This window comes from Macaca nemestrina, chromosome 8 (genome assembly GCF_043159975.1).
Source record: "Macaca nemestrina isolate mMacNem1 chromosome 8, mMacNem.hap1, whole genome shotgun sequence".
NCBI lineage: Eukaryota > Metazoa > Chordata > Mammalia > Primates > Cercopithecidae > Macaca > Macaca nemestrina.
This window is the reverse complement of record NC_092132.1, coordinates 31133892-31149456: the sequence shown is the minus strand read 5'-3', so window position 1 is coordinate 31149456 and position 15565 is coordinate 31133892. Positions and strand designations below refer to the sequence as shown.

Genomic DNA, 15565 nt, shown 5'->3' with positions numbered 1-15565 from the left:
CATTTAGTGAGAATTTTGCCACTGGACACTAAATTCCATAAAAGTCACTGTCCATCTGGAACGTGAATTTATCCTGAGTGTAAGCCAATGTCAACATACAAAAAACAGACATAAAATGTTTACTAAATGGGTGGACCTGTTAAGTGATTATAAAAATGCTGAGTGTTATGTAGATGAAATGTAAGCAATGAATAAAGGTGGACCTATAGGAACTCACACTTTAACTGAGATATGAGGTTTAAATGTGGATTGGCTATGCAACCAGAGATTATTGAAGTGTAGAAAAGGGCATTTTAGGCTAAAGGAGTTATGATGAATTCAATAATTTCTGAATCACTACAGCCTGTGTGTGTGTGTGTATGTATATGTATGTACATATCTGTGTCTATGTACATATTAATATATATATTTATTATATAATGAATTGCATAAAATATATTATTTATGTGATTCATGTACTATGATTAAGAATATGAAGACATCTTTTATTATTTCTTTGTCCTGCCTTCTTAAGAACCTTTAGTTCACCATTTGGAAGCTACCTAAAATCAATGTCTTAAAGATAATTCTAAAGGCCTCTAGAATTACATGGAATCACAGAAGTTGAATTTGCACCACTCAATTTAAGTGAATATTTTCTTTTGTAATTTTTCTGTCCTCCCTAACCTTGTAATAATGTGTTCTACTTCTCTGTTTCTTCTGTGTCACTTCTCTTATTCTGATCTTCTAAATGGGGACATCTCTAGACAAATTTTAGACTATTTTTGGTATCTTTGGGTAGATATGTGTGTACCACCTTTTCTCTCTCTCTCTTCTAAAACCCATCTCTAATGTCATTTTATTCATTGCTACTAGTCCCACTGTCAACTCTGAGACATAATCTCTTCTTACCTAAATTTCTGATGTCATTTTAAAACTTTAGTCATGAGTTTCAAAATTATCAGATATTTCTACTTAAATAAAATGCCATTGTGTTAAAATGAAGTGATTTAAAAAAACGAAGGTCCCAGAAAGAATATGTAGAATACAACTAGAAAATGACTGAAGCTAGAATTCTGAGGATTATCAACATTTACATTTAGGGAAAGTGGAGACTGGAAATGAACTAAAAATGAACAAATAAAGAATAGTATGGAAAACCTGGGGAGTCATATCATGAAACAAAGCAGAAGAGTGTTACCAAAAAGAGAAAATGAAAGTGCTACTTACCTGTCTATTATCTATCTATCTATCTATCTATCTATCTATCTATCTATCTATCTGTCTATCTATCATCTACCTAATCTATTTCTTAATCAAGAATAATGTTCATTAGTTATTATCTTTAGTACATTATCTGAGACCTTGAGGAAAACTTCTAAACAAGAATTGGTAAATATAGAATCAGTATTTGTGAAGCTATGAAATAAGTGGATAGGAAGATGTCCATTCATTTGTCCATCTGAGAAACAGAGAATATATCTATTCATCTGAAATCTTGGATTTCAGGATGTCTTTGATACAATTATAAACAAAAATATCAAAGAGAAACATCAAATTCAACCTCAGACCTCAAAAGGCTTCTTAAGAGAGGGAACGTGAGTTGTGTCTTAAAGGACATATTTTTTGCAAGATGCCAAGAGTAATCAAAATGCATTCTAGAACAAAAGGACAAAAACGTAAGGCATCACTGAGAAATTACAGTAGAGCAAAGAAGGACAAATTCTTTATGAAGATAGAAAAGAAGCTGGAAAGAAAACGAAGAGCCAATTTGTAGTGGTTCCTATATGTAACTTGCTAAGATACTTTACACTTAATTTTAAAACATGATAGTTTCAGTCAATTATAGTTAAATTGTGTCAGACACTATTTTAATTTTTTAACTAAGCCATTTATTCTTTTATAAAAATATTGTATAATGAATGTTAAGACTATGAACTCTGGAAACTGACTGCCTGGACAAATTACTTAACCTCTCTGGGCATGTTTTCTCATCTGTAAAACTAAAATAGTATACCTACTTCATAAAGTTGGTGTAAGACTTAATTCATAAATAAGTATGTAAAGGACTTGGAAAAGCATTTATCTAATAGCACTAAAATATTTACTATTATAAATCTCCATTTTATAAATTAATTACTTATATTAATTAATTGACTCATTAAATTTATTTAGAGAGTAGTTGGCAGAGCATGAATAAGAGAGCACATCTAGTCTCAATGTCCATATTCTTCATTTTGAAATTCATATAAAAATATGGAATATAAAAGGTAGGTTTCCAAGGAAATACATGTTACTTAGTTTTCGACACAGTAATTATGAGATACTTCTGTAACTGCAAAAGTACTAGAAAGGTAGGTATTCAGGGCTTGTACTCAGGACAGTGATCTAATATGTGACTAGAGATTCTGTCAGCATATGGTTGTCAGTTATTGAAGCTATTTTCTGGGCAAGCTTGACCTCATACTTTATGTAGCACTAATGAGAATTAGGTCAGAAATGGAGGCTTATGGAATGTCGATATATTGAAAGGAAGAAAAGACATCCATTAAAAGCCCAAGAAGAAATGGCTTTCATCTTTGAAGTAGTCTTGTCAAATAGTCTAATCTGAGTTTGACCCTCTCTCTAAATTCAACCACCCATTTAAAAGAAATACAGAGATACGCCCGAGAACAGTGGCTCATGCCTGTAATCCCAGTAATTTGGGAGGCTGAGGTGGGCAGATTGTCTGAGGTCAGGAGTTCAAGACCAGTCTGGCCAACATGGTAAAACTCCGTCTCTACTAAAAATACAAAAACAAAAACAAACAAACAAACAAACAAAATTACCCAGGTGTGTGGTGGCATGTGCCCATAATCCCAGCTGCTGAGGAGGCTGAGGCAGGGGAATTGCTTGAACCCGGGAGGTGGAGGTTGCGGTGAGCCGAGATTACGCCATTGTACTCCAACCTGGGCAACAGAGCGAGATTCCATCTCAAAAATTTAAAAAAAAAAAAAGGGAAAAAGAAAAGAAATACAGAGATAGAAAATGCCATTAGCAAAATTGAGCCTCTGGAAACCTCTAATGACAAATTTCCCGATTACTTTTCCAAATTAATTGTCAGTATTGGTATGATGAGAGAGAGAGAGAGAGCAAGATATGGAACAGAAAGCCTATAGATTAAAAGAATCTTAATGACTCTGTAAATGATTACAAATTATGAACCTTTTTTTTTTTGGCTCCAGTTTCCAACAAATATTTTGTAATTTATATAATGAAATTTGTAGGACAATTAGAAATTTGATTACTAACCCAAGATACTGATATTAAATAGTTGTCAATTTATAGATGTATGAATGCTTTGCCATTGTGTTTTGTTTTTATTTTATTAAGAGGTAGTTTTGCTCTTGTTGACCAAGCTGGAGTGCAATGGCTCAATCTCGGCCCACTGCAACCTTGCTTCCCCGGTTCAAGCAGTTCTCCTGCTTCAGCCTCCAAAGTAGCTGGGATTACAGGCATGTGCCTCCACGCCCAGCTCATTTTTTGTATTTAGTAGAGACGGGGTTTCACCATGTTACCCAGGCTGGTCTCGAACTCATGACCTGGTGATCCACTCACATTGGCCTCCCAAAGTGCTGGAATTACAGGTGTGTGCCACTGCGCCCGGCCTGTGTTTTATTTTTAAATAGCATTTATGTTTTAAAGATACATCCTGATGAAACATTCTCCAATACATGTTGTGTGAGATTTGCTTTAAAATAATAACTGCAAGGAATGTGGGGGATATCATGAAATAAAACTGGTGTGAGTTGATGACTGTACAAGCTGGATCTTGTAATACATGGGGATCAATTACACTATTGCAGATTTGTGCATATGTTTACATTTGGTTAATGTATATTTCATACAGTTAACAGACATATGTAGTGCATGTTTAATATAGTATGTTTAAAATAAAAATTAAAACAAATATCAAAGAATCATCCTTTCTAGAGAAATAAAGGTATGACGCAAAACATAATCCAAAGTAAAGAGTTTCAAGATAAGCAAAGTTATATAAAAGTCAAGTAAAATGTGGCAAGCTGCAGTTCCATGAACTTGACAATACTGAAATGTTTGATGACTTCCCTATATTTATTACTGTTAACACAATCTTCTCAATCACATAATAACACATTTTTGTCTTAGTCTTCTAATTCTTCCTTAGATCCCACATTCATTTTTTCCTCCCTCAAGTTTAAAGTTGTGCAAGCGCTAACTTCTCTTTCACATCACACAGTTTTCAGAATGTTCTTTTCTTTCATGCATCATCTTCTCTCAGTGTTACAATTGTCACTGCACATTGATTTCTCTCATAAAAGCTTGCTAGTTTCTTTTCTTTTCTTAAGCTGAGTTTCCCTCCACTCTATCCTGCAGCAACCTTTTCTACTCATCATAGCATTGGTTATAATTGCTGGGATCAAAACCTCTTAGTTTATTTTTTCTGCTAGTGAGTCCACTAAGAAAAATATATTTTTGCCTTTCACATTAATATTCTTCTGCCACAATTCGGTCACATTTCTAAATGTATTTAACCTCAGATACATGCCAATAAAATAATTTATTGATTACAATTAAATTTTTTTTTCCTTTGGATTTTTCCAGAGAATAGCAATTCATTCATTTATGAAAGTCATTAATCTTTATACCAACAGATTTCTAAGCTGTGGAACAATTTCCCTCCCACTCTTGAAAAAATTAAGATCTTCCTAGTATCAACTTACCAGATTTATGCTAACTCAGATAAAGAATTCTGCTGTGATTTCAGAAATGTTAAGTCAAAAATTTAAGTATTCTTTCTTTTAAGGTCAGAGACAACATAAATTTTAAGATGTTACAAAGGGTAGCACTTTCATACAAATTTCAATAAATGTCATTAAACATATTTGAATCAATTTAAACTGTTTTTGACATTGTATTTATACTCTATGGTAATTTAATATGTATTTTACATAGATAAGTTGATAACAGAACATTCTATAAAGATTTTTGACCAAGTCGGAGCCATGGAAGTTTGACTGTTCAGGTACCCTAAGTACATTGTGGTAGCAGAAACTGACAGTTGTTTTTATTGATTATAGATATTCATTAACTGAATAACATCACAATTCTGAGTTTATTTTTTTTTCTGAGTGTCCCATTTCTTTCTTGCTATGTTACTTTCTTTTTCACCACCTGCTTTCTATCCCTTGGACGTATATACAATTTCTTGAAGCTATTTCATCTTCTGTGAAACAGAATTAATTCTGGTCTCCTCATGGATGAATTGACAGGAGCATGCTCAGTAAATCGTGGCTGTTTTTGTTGTTGTTCATTAGCATTTGTCTTTAATATGCACTTCTGCAAATGCCCAATATTCTTTTAGACTTGCAGTCTTTACAGAGACTGGTTTTCTTCATTTTATATTGCGGTTGTAACAAACTACTCCCAAATTTAGTGGCTTAAAACAACACAATATTTTATCTTATAGTTCTGGCAATCACATGTCTGAAATGGGTTTTATTGAGGTAATATCAAGGTGTTGACAGGGCTGCATTCCTTTCTGCTGGCTCTATGGGGAATCAGTTTCCTTGTGCTTTTCAGCTTCTAGAGACTATCTGCATTCCTTGAATAATGACCCCAGTCTTCCATCCATGGCCCTTTCTTCAACCTAGCAATGCAAGGTCTTCAAACCTCTCTGTATGTCTGACACTCCTTCCTCTCTTTTTCAGTTATAGGGATCATTGTGATTATATTGTGCCAATCTGGCAAATCTAATAATCTCCCTATTTCACACATTTTAACTTAATCTCATGTGCAAAGTCTTTCTGACAAGCCAGTGATATATACACAGATTTTGAGGATTATGATGTATACATTTTGTAGAGCCATTATTCTGCAGGTCACACTAGTTTTTCATTTAATAATTTTAAAAAACCAACTACTGAATTTTTTTGTTAGTCAAATGTCTAGATCATTGTATCTTCAGACTATTTCTCTCTCTACCTGTGTGTTCTTTTCTATATTAGTTTTCTCTGCATGTCACATTCTACATCACTGTAAGGCTTTTCTTAAGTAGAGGTAAACTTGTGGCATTGTTAATTCTACTCAGTCATTTAAACGTATTTGACTTAATGCAAATGTCAACTTTTCTAAGCCACGTTTTATTTATGTGTAAAAATGAAAAGATGTGAGATAATGCACACAAAATGATTATAGTACCTAGCATGAGAAGTACTTAATAAAAGTTAGCTATTAAAATTATTATTGTTATTAATAGAATCTGGTGGGCAAATAGGACCTTCTATTGTTCAATTTCATTACACTTGTGTAAGGAAATTAAACACTTTCTCAGCCCCAGGAATATTACTGATTCTCTATTTTAGGTCCAGTTTATCTGAATAGTAATCTACTGTATCTTACAAATAAAAGAGCATTTTATTTTTGCTTTAAGACAAAGTATTTAAATCAGCTTGTCATTAGGTTACTGTCAACATTGAGTTAATTTTTTAAGCTCTATACAGAGTTATATCTGATATATATATATATATGTATACATTCCACATTCCCCACTCCTCAGTGGCAGAAGATTTTATCATGATCTTCATGATCATCTACATCATCTATATTTGTTGAAGTGTTATCCATATAACAATGAGACTTTTATATTCACACGGGAATATTTTCCAAAATACCAAATTGATAATATGAGCCACTAGATAACGTTATTTCATTACATTTGTCACTGTAATATAATATCTATGTCATCTGCATAGTAGCTTCTGAAATGACTTTTTGAGTTTTCTTGTGGAGAGCAGAAAATATGAAGTAAATCGCATGGTATCTGGATGAAGAAAGAGATAAGTAAAGACACTGGCATAAGATCAGTAAGAAGATTAAGAAAAGCAAAAAAATGTAAATTTACTGGACACTGAATACTAGATACTGCTTAAGTGCTTTACAAGTCAAGATTTAAATATTTTGCTTTACTTTATTTAATTATCATCATATGCTTCATCCATCTTTCATTTCTTCTTCGTCACGCCATTCCTTTCTCCTGCCCCTGGGTCCAAAATTTTATCAAGAAGACACACTTGCTGTGTGACTTGGCTAATTTACTTAAGCATCATAAGCCTTAGTATACTATGGAAATTAGAAAAAAAAAGGTCTTCTTAGAAGTATTTTATGAAAACGACATGAGAGACAGCATGTATATAGTTTCCATCACATATCTGGCATTATTTACCATTAATTGTTTTATTCTCTTAATTTGAGCAATTTACTTTTGAAATGCTTTCTGGAAATGGTGTTAATTTTGAGAAAGGTTGAGCCTCTGTGTAAAAGTACTATAAGAGGTCATAACAACAAATATGTCTTAAATTCTGATGATGTGTCAAAAAGCTTGAGAAGCACTTTATCTCAATCAATAACAAAAACATACTCACTGACATGCGGGAAGGTGAAATGAGGTGTCCATGGCTAGACCGCTAATAAATGTAAGAGATAGATTCTGATCTCAGATGATTTGATCAGAAACTTTTAACCACTATGTGCTGACTGAGCACTAAAATATAAATCTAAAAGTTGTGTTCTTTTTAACTCTTACGAGGTACTGTTTGTTGAGACATTTTAAGAATACAGTATAAAGATTTTTGCTAACTTTTTCATGCTTAATGCTTATGTAAATTAATTTTTTAAATAAAACAACATACCTATAAAAATCCTAGGGATACTATATTACTCACGACATTTCCAAGCTATATTTTTTTAATGTAGTAAATCAAAGTGGATGTATTCCAATTTCTTACAACTACAAAAGCTAATTTCAATTAAAATGAAATGTTTACACAAATCAACTGCAAGATTTTAAAAATATATTATTTTTAATTAAAAATAATCCCTGGGGAGCAAAAAGGTTCTTTTGGCTACGTGGTTCATATCTTGAAAGTTCCCATACCACATTAGTGTATAGCCAAAGTAATTTATATTTTGTCATAAATTAATATGGTGTTGGTTGAATTTTCTGTGTAGAAATATTTTTGTTTTAATAGAAAAGATAATTTTCTATTTTGGCAGTTACACAAATATAAAATATATTTATACTTAACTGTATAGTTCAAATGTTACTTGATTATTTTACATTAATAATTATTGCAATATAATTTTTACAAAATATTTAAGAGATTGTATTTACTTATTTGTTTACATATTTATTTATTTATGTTTTGAGACTGAGTCTTGCTCTATTGCCCAAGCTAGAGTGCAGTGGCACGATCTCAGTTCACTGCAACCTCTGCCTCCCAGGTTTAAGCGATTCTTCTGCGTTGGTCTCCCGAGTAGCTGGAATTACAGGTGTGCGCCACCATGCCCAACTGACTTTTTTTGTATTTTTAGTAAAGACAGGTTTTCACCATGTTGACTAGGCTGGTCTCCTGACCTCAAGTGATCTGCCGGCCTCCCAGAGTTCTGGAATTACAGACATGAGCCACCACCGCTCTCGGTCTAAGAGAGATTATTATTATTTTTTTTTAACAGTTTTAGGTTTACATCAAAATGGATGGGAAGGTACAGATCCTATGAAACTTCTGTCTCCACACATGCATATTCTTCCCTATTACCTACATCCCTTACCGAAGTGATGCATGTGTAACAACTGGTGAACCTACATTGAGACATCATTTTCACCCCAAATCCACAGTTCATATAAGGCTTCACTCTTGACATTTTGCATTCTATGGCTGGACAAATTGATGAAGCCATGTATCCATCATTATAGTATCACACAGGTTACTTTCACGGCACTGGAAATACTCTATCCTCTGCCTTTTCATCACTGTTTCTCAACCAACCTCTGTGACTATTGATATTTTTACTATCTCCATAATTTTTCCTTTTCTGAAATGTCATATAGATGGAATAATAAAATATGTACCCTTTTTAGATTGACTTTTTTTATTCTTTCTGGAGATTTAATTTGCTTTCCTTTTATCTTCCGAAGGTGGAAGCTTAGATAATTGCTTTGAGTTCTTCTTGTATTCTAATATTAATGCTATACATTTTACTCTAAACACTGCCTTCACTGAATCTCACACATCTTGAGAACTAGTGCTTTTATGCTGATTTAGCTCACAATATTTTAAAAATTTGTTCTCCAACCCATGTGTTATTTTGAGGTATGTTGTTAAATCTCCAAATACTTTGTAATTTCTCAGCTATTTTTCTGTTATTGATTTCTAATTCAAGTCCATTGTGGTCAGACACCAGACATTATGTAATTTTTATTTTTAAAATGTGTTTAAGGTGATTCGGAAGGCCCAAATTACAGTCTATTTTGTTGAATGTTTCATGTGAGCTTGAGAAAAATATGTATTCTGCTGTTGTTGGATGAAGTAGTCAATAGATGTCCATTATATCTATTTGATTGATGGTATTGTTAATTTTAGCTACATACTTACAGATTGTCTGCCTACTGGATCTGTCCATTTCTGTTGGAGTGTTGAAGTCAATTATGATACTGTATGCATTCATTCCTCCTCGTATTTCTATGGGTTTTGCCTTGTAGCAGGAAAAGCAGCAGAAAAAACCTCTCAGACACCGAGTTGTAGAAGGAAGGGCTTTATTCAGCTGGGAGCATCGGCAAGCTGCTGCCTTAACATCCAAGCTCCCTGAATGCACAATTTCTATCCCTTTTAAGGGCTCACAACACTAAAGATTTCATATGAAAGGGTCGTGATTGATTTGAACAAGCAGGGGGTACGTGACAAGGACTGCATGCATTGGTGGTCAGAGAGAAACAGAACAGGGCAGGGAGTTTCACAATATTCTTCTATACGATGTCTGGAATCTATGAATAACATCGGTTTTTAAGTTATGAGTTGATTTTTAACTACTGGTTTAGGCCAGGCAGGCCCAGGCCTGGTTTCGGGCCTCGCGCCGGGCTGCCTGTCTTTGGTTTTACTTCCTTGTTTTTTTCTTAAAACAGGTACTGAGTATAAAACAATACAAAACAATATGAGAGGGTCTCTCTCTTTCCTCAGCCTCACATATTTTCATACTCTGTTGTCAGGCACATACACGTTACATATTGTTATATCTCATTGAATAACTGAGTCCTTCATTATTACATCATGCTCCTTTTTATTCCTGACAACTTTCCTTACTCTGAAATTTGCTGTGTCTGAAATTAATATAGTGCTAATTCTGGTTTCTTTTTATTGGTATCAACATGATGTATCTTTCTCGATTTATTTAGTTTGAATCTCTAAGTGTCTATAGGAAAGTGGGTTTTCTGTAGGCAACACACAGTTGGGCTTTGTTTTCTGATTCTCTCCTGACATAGCTGGATTAACATCTTCTATATTTGTTTCAGTTTTCTAATTGCTGCCATTATTCTTTGCTTCTATTTTTATTTTTCACTCTTTTTCTGTCTTTTGTGGTTTTAATAGAGCATTTCATATGGTTCAATTTCCTCTTTCTCTCTGTTAATTCTAGCATGCCTGCTATATCTGAGTCTTGTTCTGATGCTTGCCCTGTCTCTTCAAATTATTATTATTTTGTCTTTTGTTATGTATTGCAAATTGTTTTCTTGATAGCTGGAATGGGCTGGTTAAAAGGAATTGTAAATAGGCCTTTAGTAATGCCTATTTACAAAAATATGGTGTATTAGGAGGAAGGGGGTTTTCTTTAATCCTGTAAGTAGCTCTAGTGTTTTAGTGAGCCTGCGCCTGTGACATGTGAACTTCAAATCTGCTTCTTATCTTTTTTTTGCTTTGTTTTCTCACCCCCTTGGGAGAGAATGGCTGGAGTGATCTGGGTTTGGGCATTTTCCACGTAAAAAGAGGAGGGGCTGGAGTTCTGTGTTTCCCTTCCCCAAGGTCATGTAGGCTCAGATAAAACCCCAGCAGTTTAGGCTCTCCTTAACTGATTGCTCCCGTAGGCAGATCTGGTAAAGAATAGACTGCTCTGGAAGATTTCAAAAGGGTTCCTTTACCCACCCACTGCTGAAAGCATGAGAGGAATTTTCTCCGACATTCACTATGAGAACCTGGCAGAGCTCCCGAAGGTAAAACTCGGAAACATATAGGGGCTCCCGAAGACTGTAACCCAGGAGGTTTTAATCTCTCAGACTCTTCCATAATGAGCCTCAAAGAACCCTTAAGTTTTTTCTATTTTAACACTGGTTCCTATGGAAGTTGCTGCTCTTATAAGTTGTGAGAAGTTTAATTGTTTTTTACTTTTGATATAAATACCTCTGCATGAGTAACACATCTGCATATTTGCTGTATTTTAAAATAAACAAGATGAGTCCATGGACATTATTCAGTTACGTGCTCAAGCAATTTTAAAGTGTAAGTAATAAGTACCCTTTAGTCAATAACATGTATATATTACTTATTTTCACGGTAAAATGTCTAGATGATTTGATATTCCTCACTCCCTGTCCCTTTTTATAGATTAAATTTAGCACATATTCAGGACAACAACAAGATGTCGGATATTTGGTTACACAGAGTCTGTGAAATAAACCAATAGATTAAGATCTTATGCAGCATGCAAACCCATTTTTGCAGTATTTACTGCAAAATCTTATAAAATTCTATTTTGAGGTTATCAAATTTAATCAACTAGGCATTTTTAAGCCAAAATCTTGTACTTTCTACATTTTAAGCATGTCATAAGAAAAGAATATAGGCTCTGGCTGTTTCCATTTTTAAAACATCTTATTTTGATCATATAAATAAGTAAAGCAAAATATTACCCTGAGCCAGATTGGTTTTCTCTCTTATCATTAAGGTCTCCACTTATTTTTGCCACCTGAGTCTTATTATACAATTCTGTAATTATGCAAGTATTAACATCAATAGAGTAAGCAAATGGATGGCATCATTTTTATTTTTTTCCAAAGTGAACAAAACACAACATGTTTTATAGAAATTAATAGTTGTATGCAGTTTGCTTACAAAATAATACAGCTGATATTTCAAGCAGTTTGTAGCTGGCTAGCTCATTAATTTTTGCTCATTAATTAAACTTTTTCTCTCTCAAACCTCTTACTCTAGTCTACTTTCTCTCTCCACCCTCAATACACACATAAAATGTAAGTAATAGCAGAGTCTGACATAAATCAGTTTAAATTACAGTTTTGCCACTCACTGTTTTTGACACTACGGATAAGTTATGCAATAACTCTGAGGCTCATTTTCTGCATCTGTGAATTAGGGATAAAAACGCTTATCTTATATTGTTCCTGTGAGTACCTAATGAGGGCATATCCGTAAGTGTATATTATCTAGGCTTGCACAATGTTTTATAAAAATGAACTATATATGTAATCAAAGTTTCCAGATTGTTAACCTTCATTTTAATGGTGCAGAATATTTTTGTTCAGTAGGTCTACAATTTATACACATACATTTAAAGCTACAAAAAAATTTATTAACTAGTAACAAAAAATGGACTATAAAATCTGAAAAAGGAAGACTTAAGAGAGGTGATCAGTTAGCAAATAGCTCAACGCAGACCTGTTTAGGGATGACTAGCTTAATAAGTGTGCCTCAACAATGCATCTATACAATTGTCTTCAAATAATTTTTTAAATAAACATGTTACTGGCATTTACTAATATAAAGAAGGGTTTCTATCTATAAGATAGTTTAATAGGATCTTTCTGCACAGATTAAGTTGATTACCATAAATAAACTAGAATTGATGTATTCAAGGGGCATGGCTGGTTGAAGAATATAAGGTAGCCACATGAATGTATTCAATTTAGTAATTAACGGTAGGTAAAATGAAAGAATACCTAAACCAAAATGGCTCCACTTAATCAACTGTTTTGTTGGCAGATTACCTAGACCCAGATCCTCTATCACTATCTTCTCAGGAGTCCTAGGCATATTAATGAACTGCTCTGAGTTTTTAGAATTTGTTCAGAGTGTTTAAAACTACATATATGTAACATCTGTTTTATACAAGATACTTCAAAAACCAGAGTGATTACTATAATACATTCTATTAAACCTAAACCAGCATATGTTCAAATGCAGAGAACAAAAAGGAATGTTTTGTCAGATGTTGCATCTGATGGACTGAAAAAGTTCTATAAAATAACTCCTCTATAGCTTGTGCTTGCCTATATTTTTGAGTCTTTAAGAAAGTTTAATGCTGGGGAATATCTGTGACGTGTGTGTGTGCCTAGGCAATTCAACCCTTTGTGATAATACAGCATTCCTAGCTAGCTATCATTCAATTGGATGAAAATTTATTAATTATTATATTTTACTGGTAGTAATATTTTTCTTTAATTTCTCTTTTCAATCTTGTCAAATTCAGTAAGAAAAATCAATGTAATATGCAAATATCTCCATTCTATCATTCCATGAGTTATGAGTCTTTTCTTACCAACTATATCATCTATAAACTAAGTACATGACTACTACCAAGTAATATACTATCTTATCATTAATGCTAATCAACTTATGTAATAATGTTTATATATTCTACTAGATTATAAAAAATAATAATTTATAAAAAACACAAACTCTGTTTTCCTTCTCATTTTAACTGCTGCCTGATGTAAACAATCCAACTTTTCATGTAGTTCCCTAATGTACTACTATTGTAACAAGCTTTCTCATTATCTTAATTTATGTTTATGAAAGTCAAAACATATTTTTGTCATGAGTGAGATGGTATTTTCATATTATGCACTATGTTAATGGGAGGGAAAGTAGGGGAGGTAGAAAAGGAAACTATGATGTGAAAAAAAAACTGCTAAGTCCCAGAACTACAATACCCAATATTGTAGCAACTAATTTCTTGAAACTATCGAACACTTGAAATGTAGCTACTGGAAATAGTAAGTGCAATATACACATTGGATTTTGCAGACAATACAAAAAAACAGACAAACAATGTATAATACTGGCATTTTGTATTTATTCCATTTTGAGATGATAATATTTTAGATATATTAAGATACATAGTTATGATTAATTATACCTGCTTATTTTCACTTTTTAATTTTGTTTTTTAGGAAATGGAAATTACATTTGTGATTCGTATTTTATTCCTATTGGAGAGCACTGTGCCAATACTTCACTCTAACACTTTGAATTATGGAAGATGATGATCCTTCCTACCTGTATCATGAAGTTTGAGAATTTGAAAATCATAGTCCTGCTTGTATTAATTTTATATTACTATATAAAAAGACTGAAAATTTGGTAACTTCAACCAACATCCATTTATGATCTTACATTTCCATATGTTACAACTCCAGGTTTGATTTGACTGGATTCTCTGCTAAAGGAGTTTCACTTAAGGTACAGAGGCTCTGGAGAAGAATACACTTTGAGTCATGTGGGTTGATGGCGGAATTCAGTCTTCTGGAGTTCTATCTCAGTTTCAAGGAGCCAAATGCTGTTCTCTGTTACGCGGACCCCTAAATCTTCAAAGCCACCATGAGAAGTTGAATACTTTCTGTACTTTGAGTGCTTTGAGTTATGATTTTTTCCCTCTGTCTTTGACCTGTAGAACCTGATTTGAAAGTTCACGTGACTAGTCAGGTCCATCTGAATAATCTCCCTTGTCATTAACCCAGTGTTACTTTATTAGTAATCTAAATTACATTTACAAAATTCCTTTTGCCATTTGATTTAATCACAGGAGTGATATCTCAGCAGTCGTTTTCCTGTGGGATCACTCTCAGGACGATGAAGAATGTCATAAAATACTAAAAACCACAAAAATATTGCTCCAGATAAAAAGTTTCTTAAGGACCTTAACTTTTAAATTGGGGCAAAATTTCAATATGTAGTACTAATCTATGTTTTTTGTTTGTTTGTTTTTGTTTGTTTGTTTTTGGGTTTTTTTTCTGATGGCAAACCCTGTATTATGCATTAGTCCTTGTTTTAAGTTGACTCCGCAAATTGGAAGGGACTATTTTTCTTCCTCTGTTGCCAGTTTTAAACATCATTATCATATTGGGGCTAATAAAAGTGGAATGAGCCCATTTCATATTTTGAGCCATTTTATATCGTGAATAAGTGCTAGTTACCTAATTTTGAATTTTTAAAATTGTTGTACTACATATTTGGTAATTTTAAGAGCTTTTTAACAAATCTATTTGGTACTTCATTTAAGCTCATGGAAGAGCTGTACTTCTCTGATCCATATCCTTTGCTTTGGCAAATACGTAGATAAATAAATAAATAAGAAGAAATATCGGTTTTTCCAGAAATACATTTTCAATACTGATATAAGCCAATAAGGACTAGTGCCTTTCACTATGTTATTATCTTTCTGCCTCTGTAATTGTGGAAGCATCTGTTGAAATGAAGTCTTTAGTTGCCAGTCCCTGAGTGATAGTACGAGAAAAATCCTTCTTCTAGACATCACAGAACCACATTGGGCATAAAGCGTAAGAAACAGCTGCTGAAGGCTGGATGCAGTGGCTCATGCTTGTAATCCCAGCACTTTGGGAGGCCGAGGCAGGTGGACCACCTGAGGTCAGAAGTTCGAGACTAGCCTGGCCAACACAGTGAAACCCGTCTCTACTAAAAATACAAAAATTAGCCGGGCGTGGTGG

The 15565-nt window shown here is 33.4% G+C and overlaps 1 long non-coding RNA gene across 1 annotated transcript; it reads left to right on the top strand.

Moving 5' to 3' along the window:
• The first annotated feature begins 10911 nt into the window (after positions 1-10911).
• Positions 10912-15338, top strand: LOC139355652 (uncharacterized). Its single transcript, XR_011606465.1, has 2 exons — positions 10912-11038; positions 14012-15338. It is a non-coding gene; the product is annotated as an uncharacterized lncRNA (long non-coding RNA).
• Positions 15339-15565: the final 227 nt, after the last annotated feature.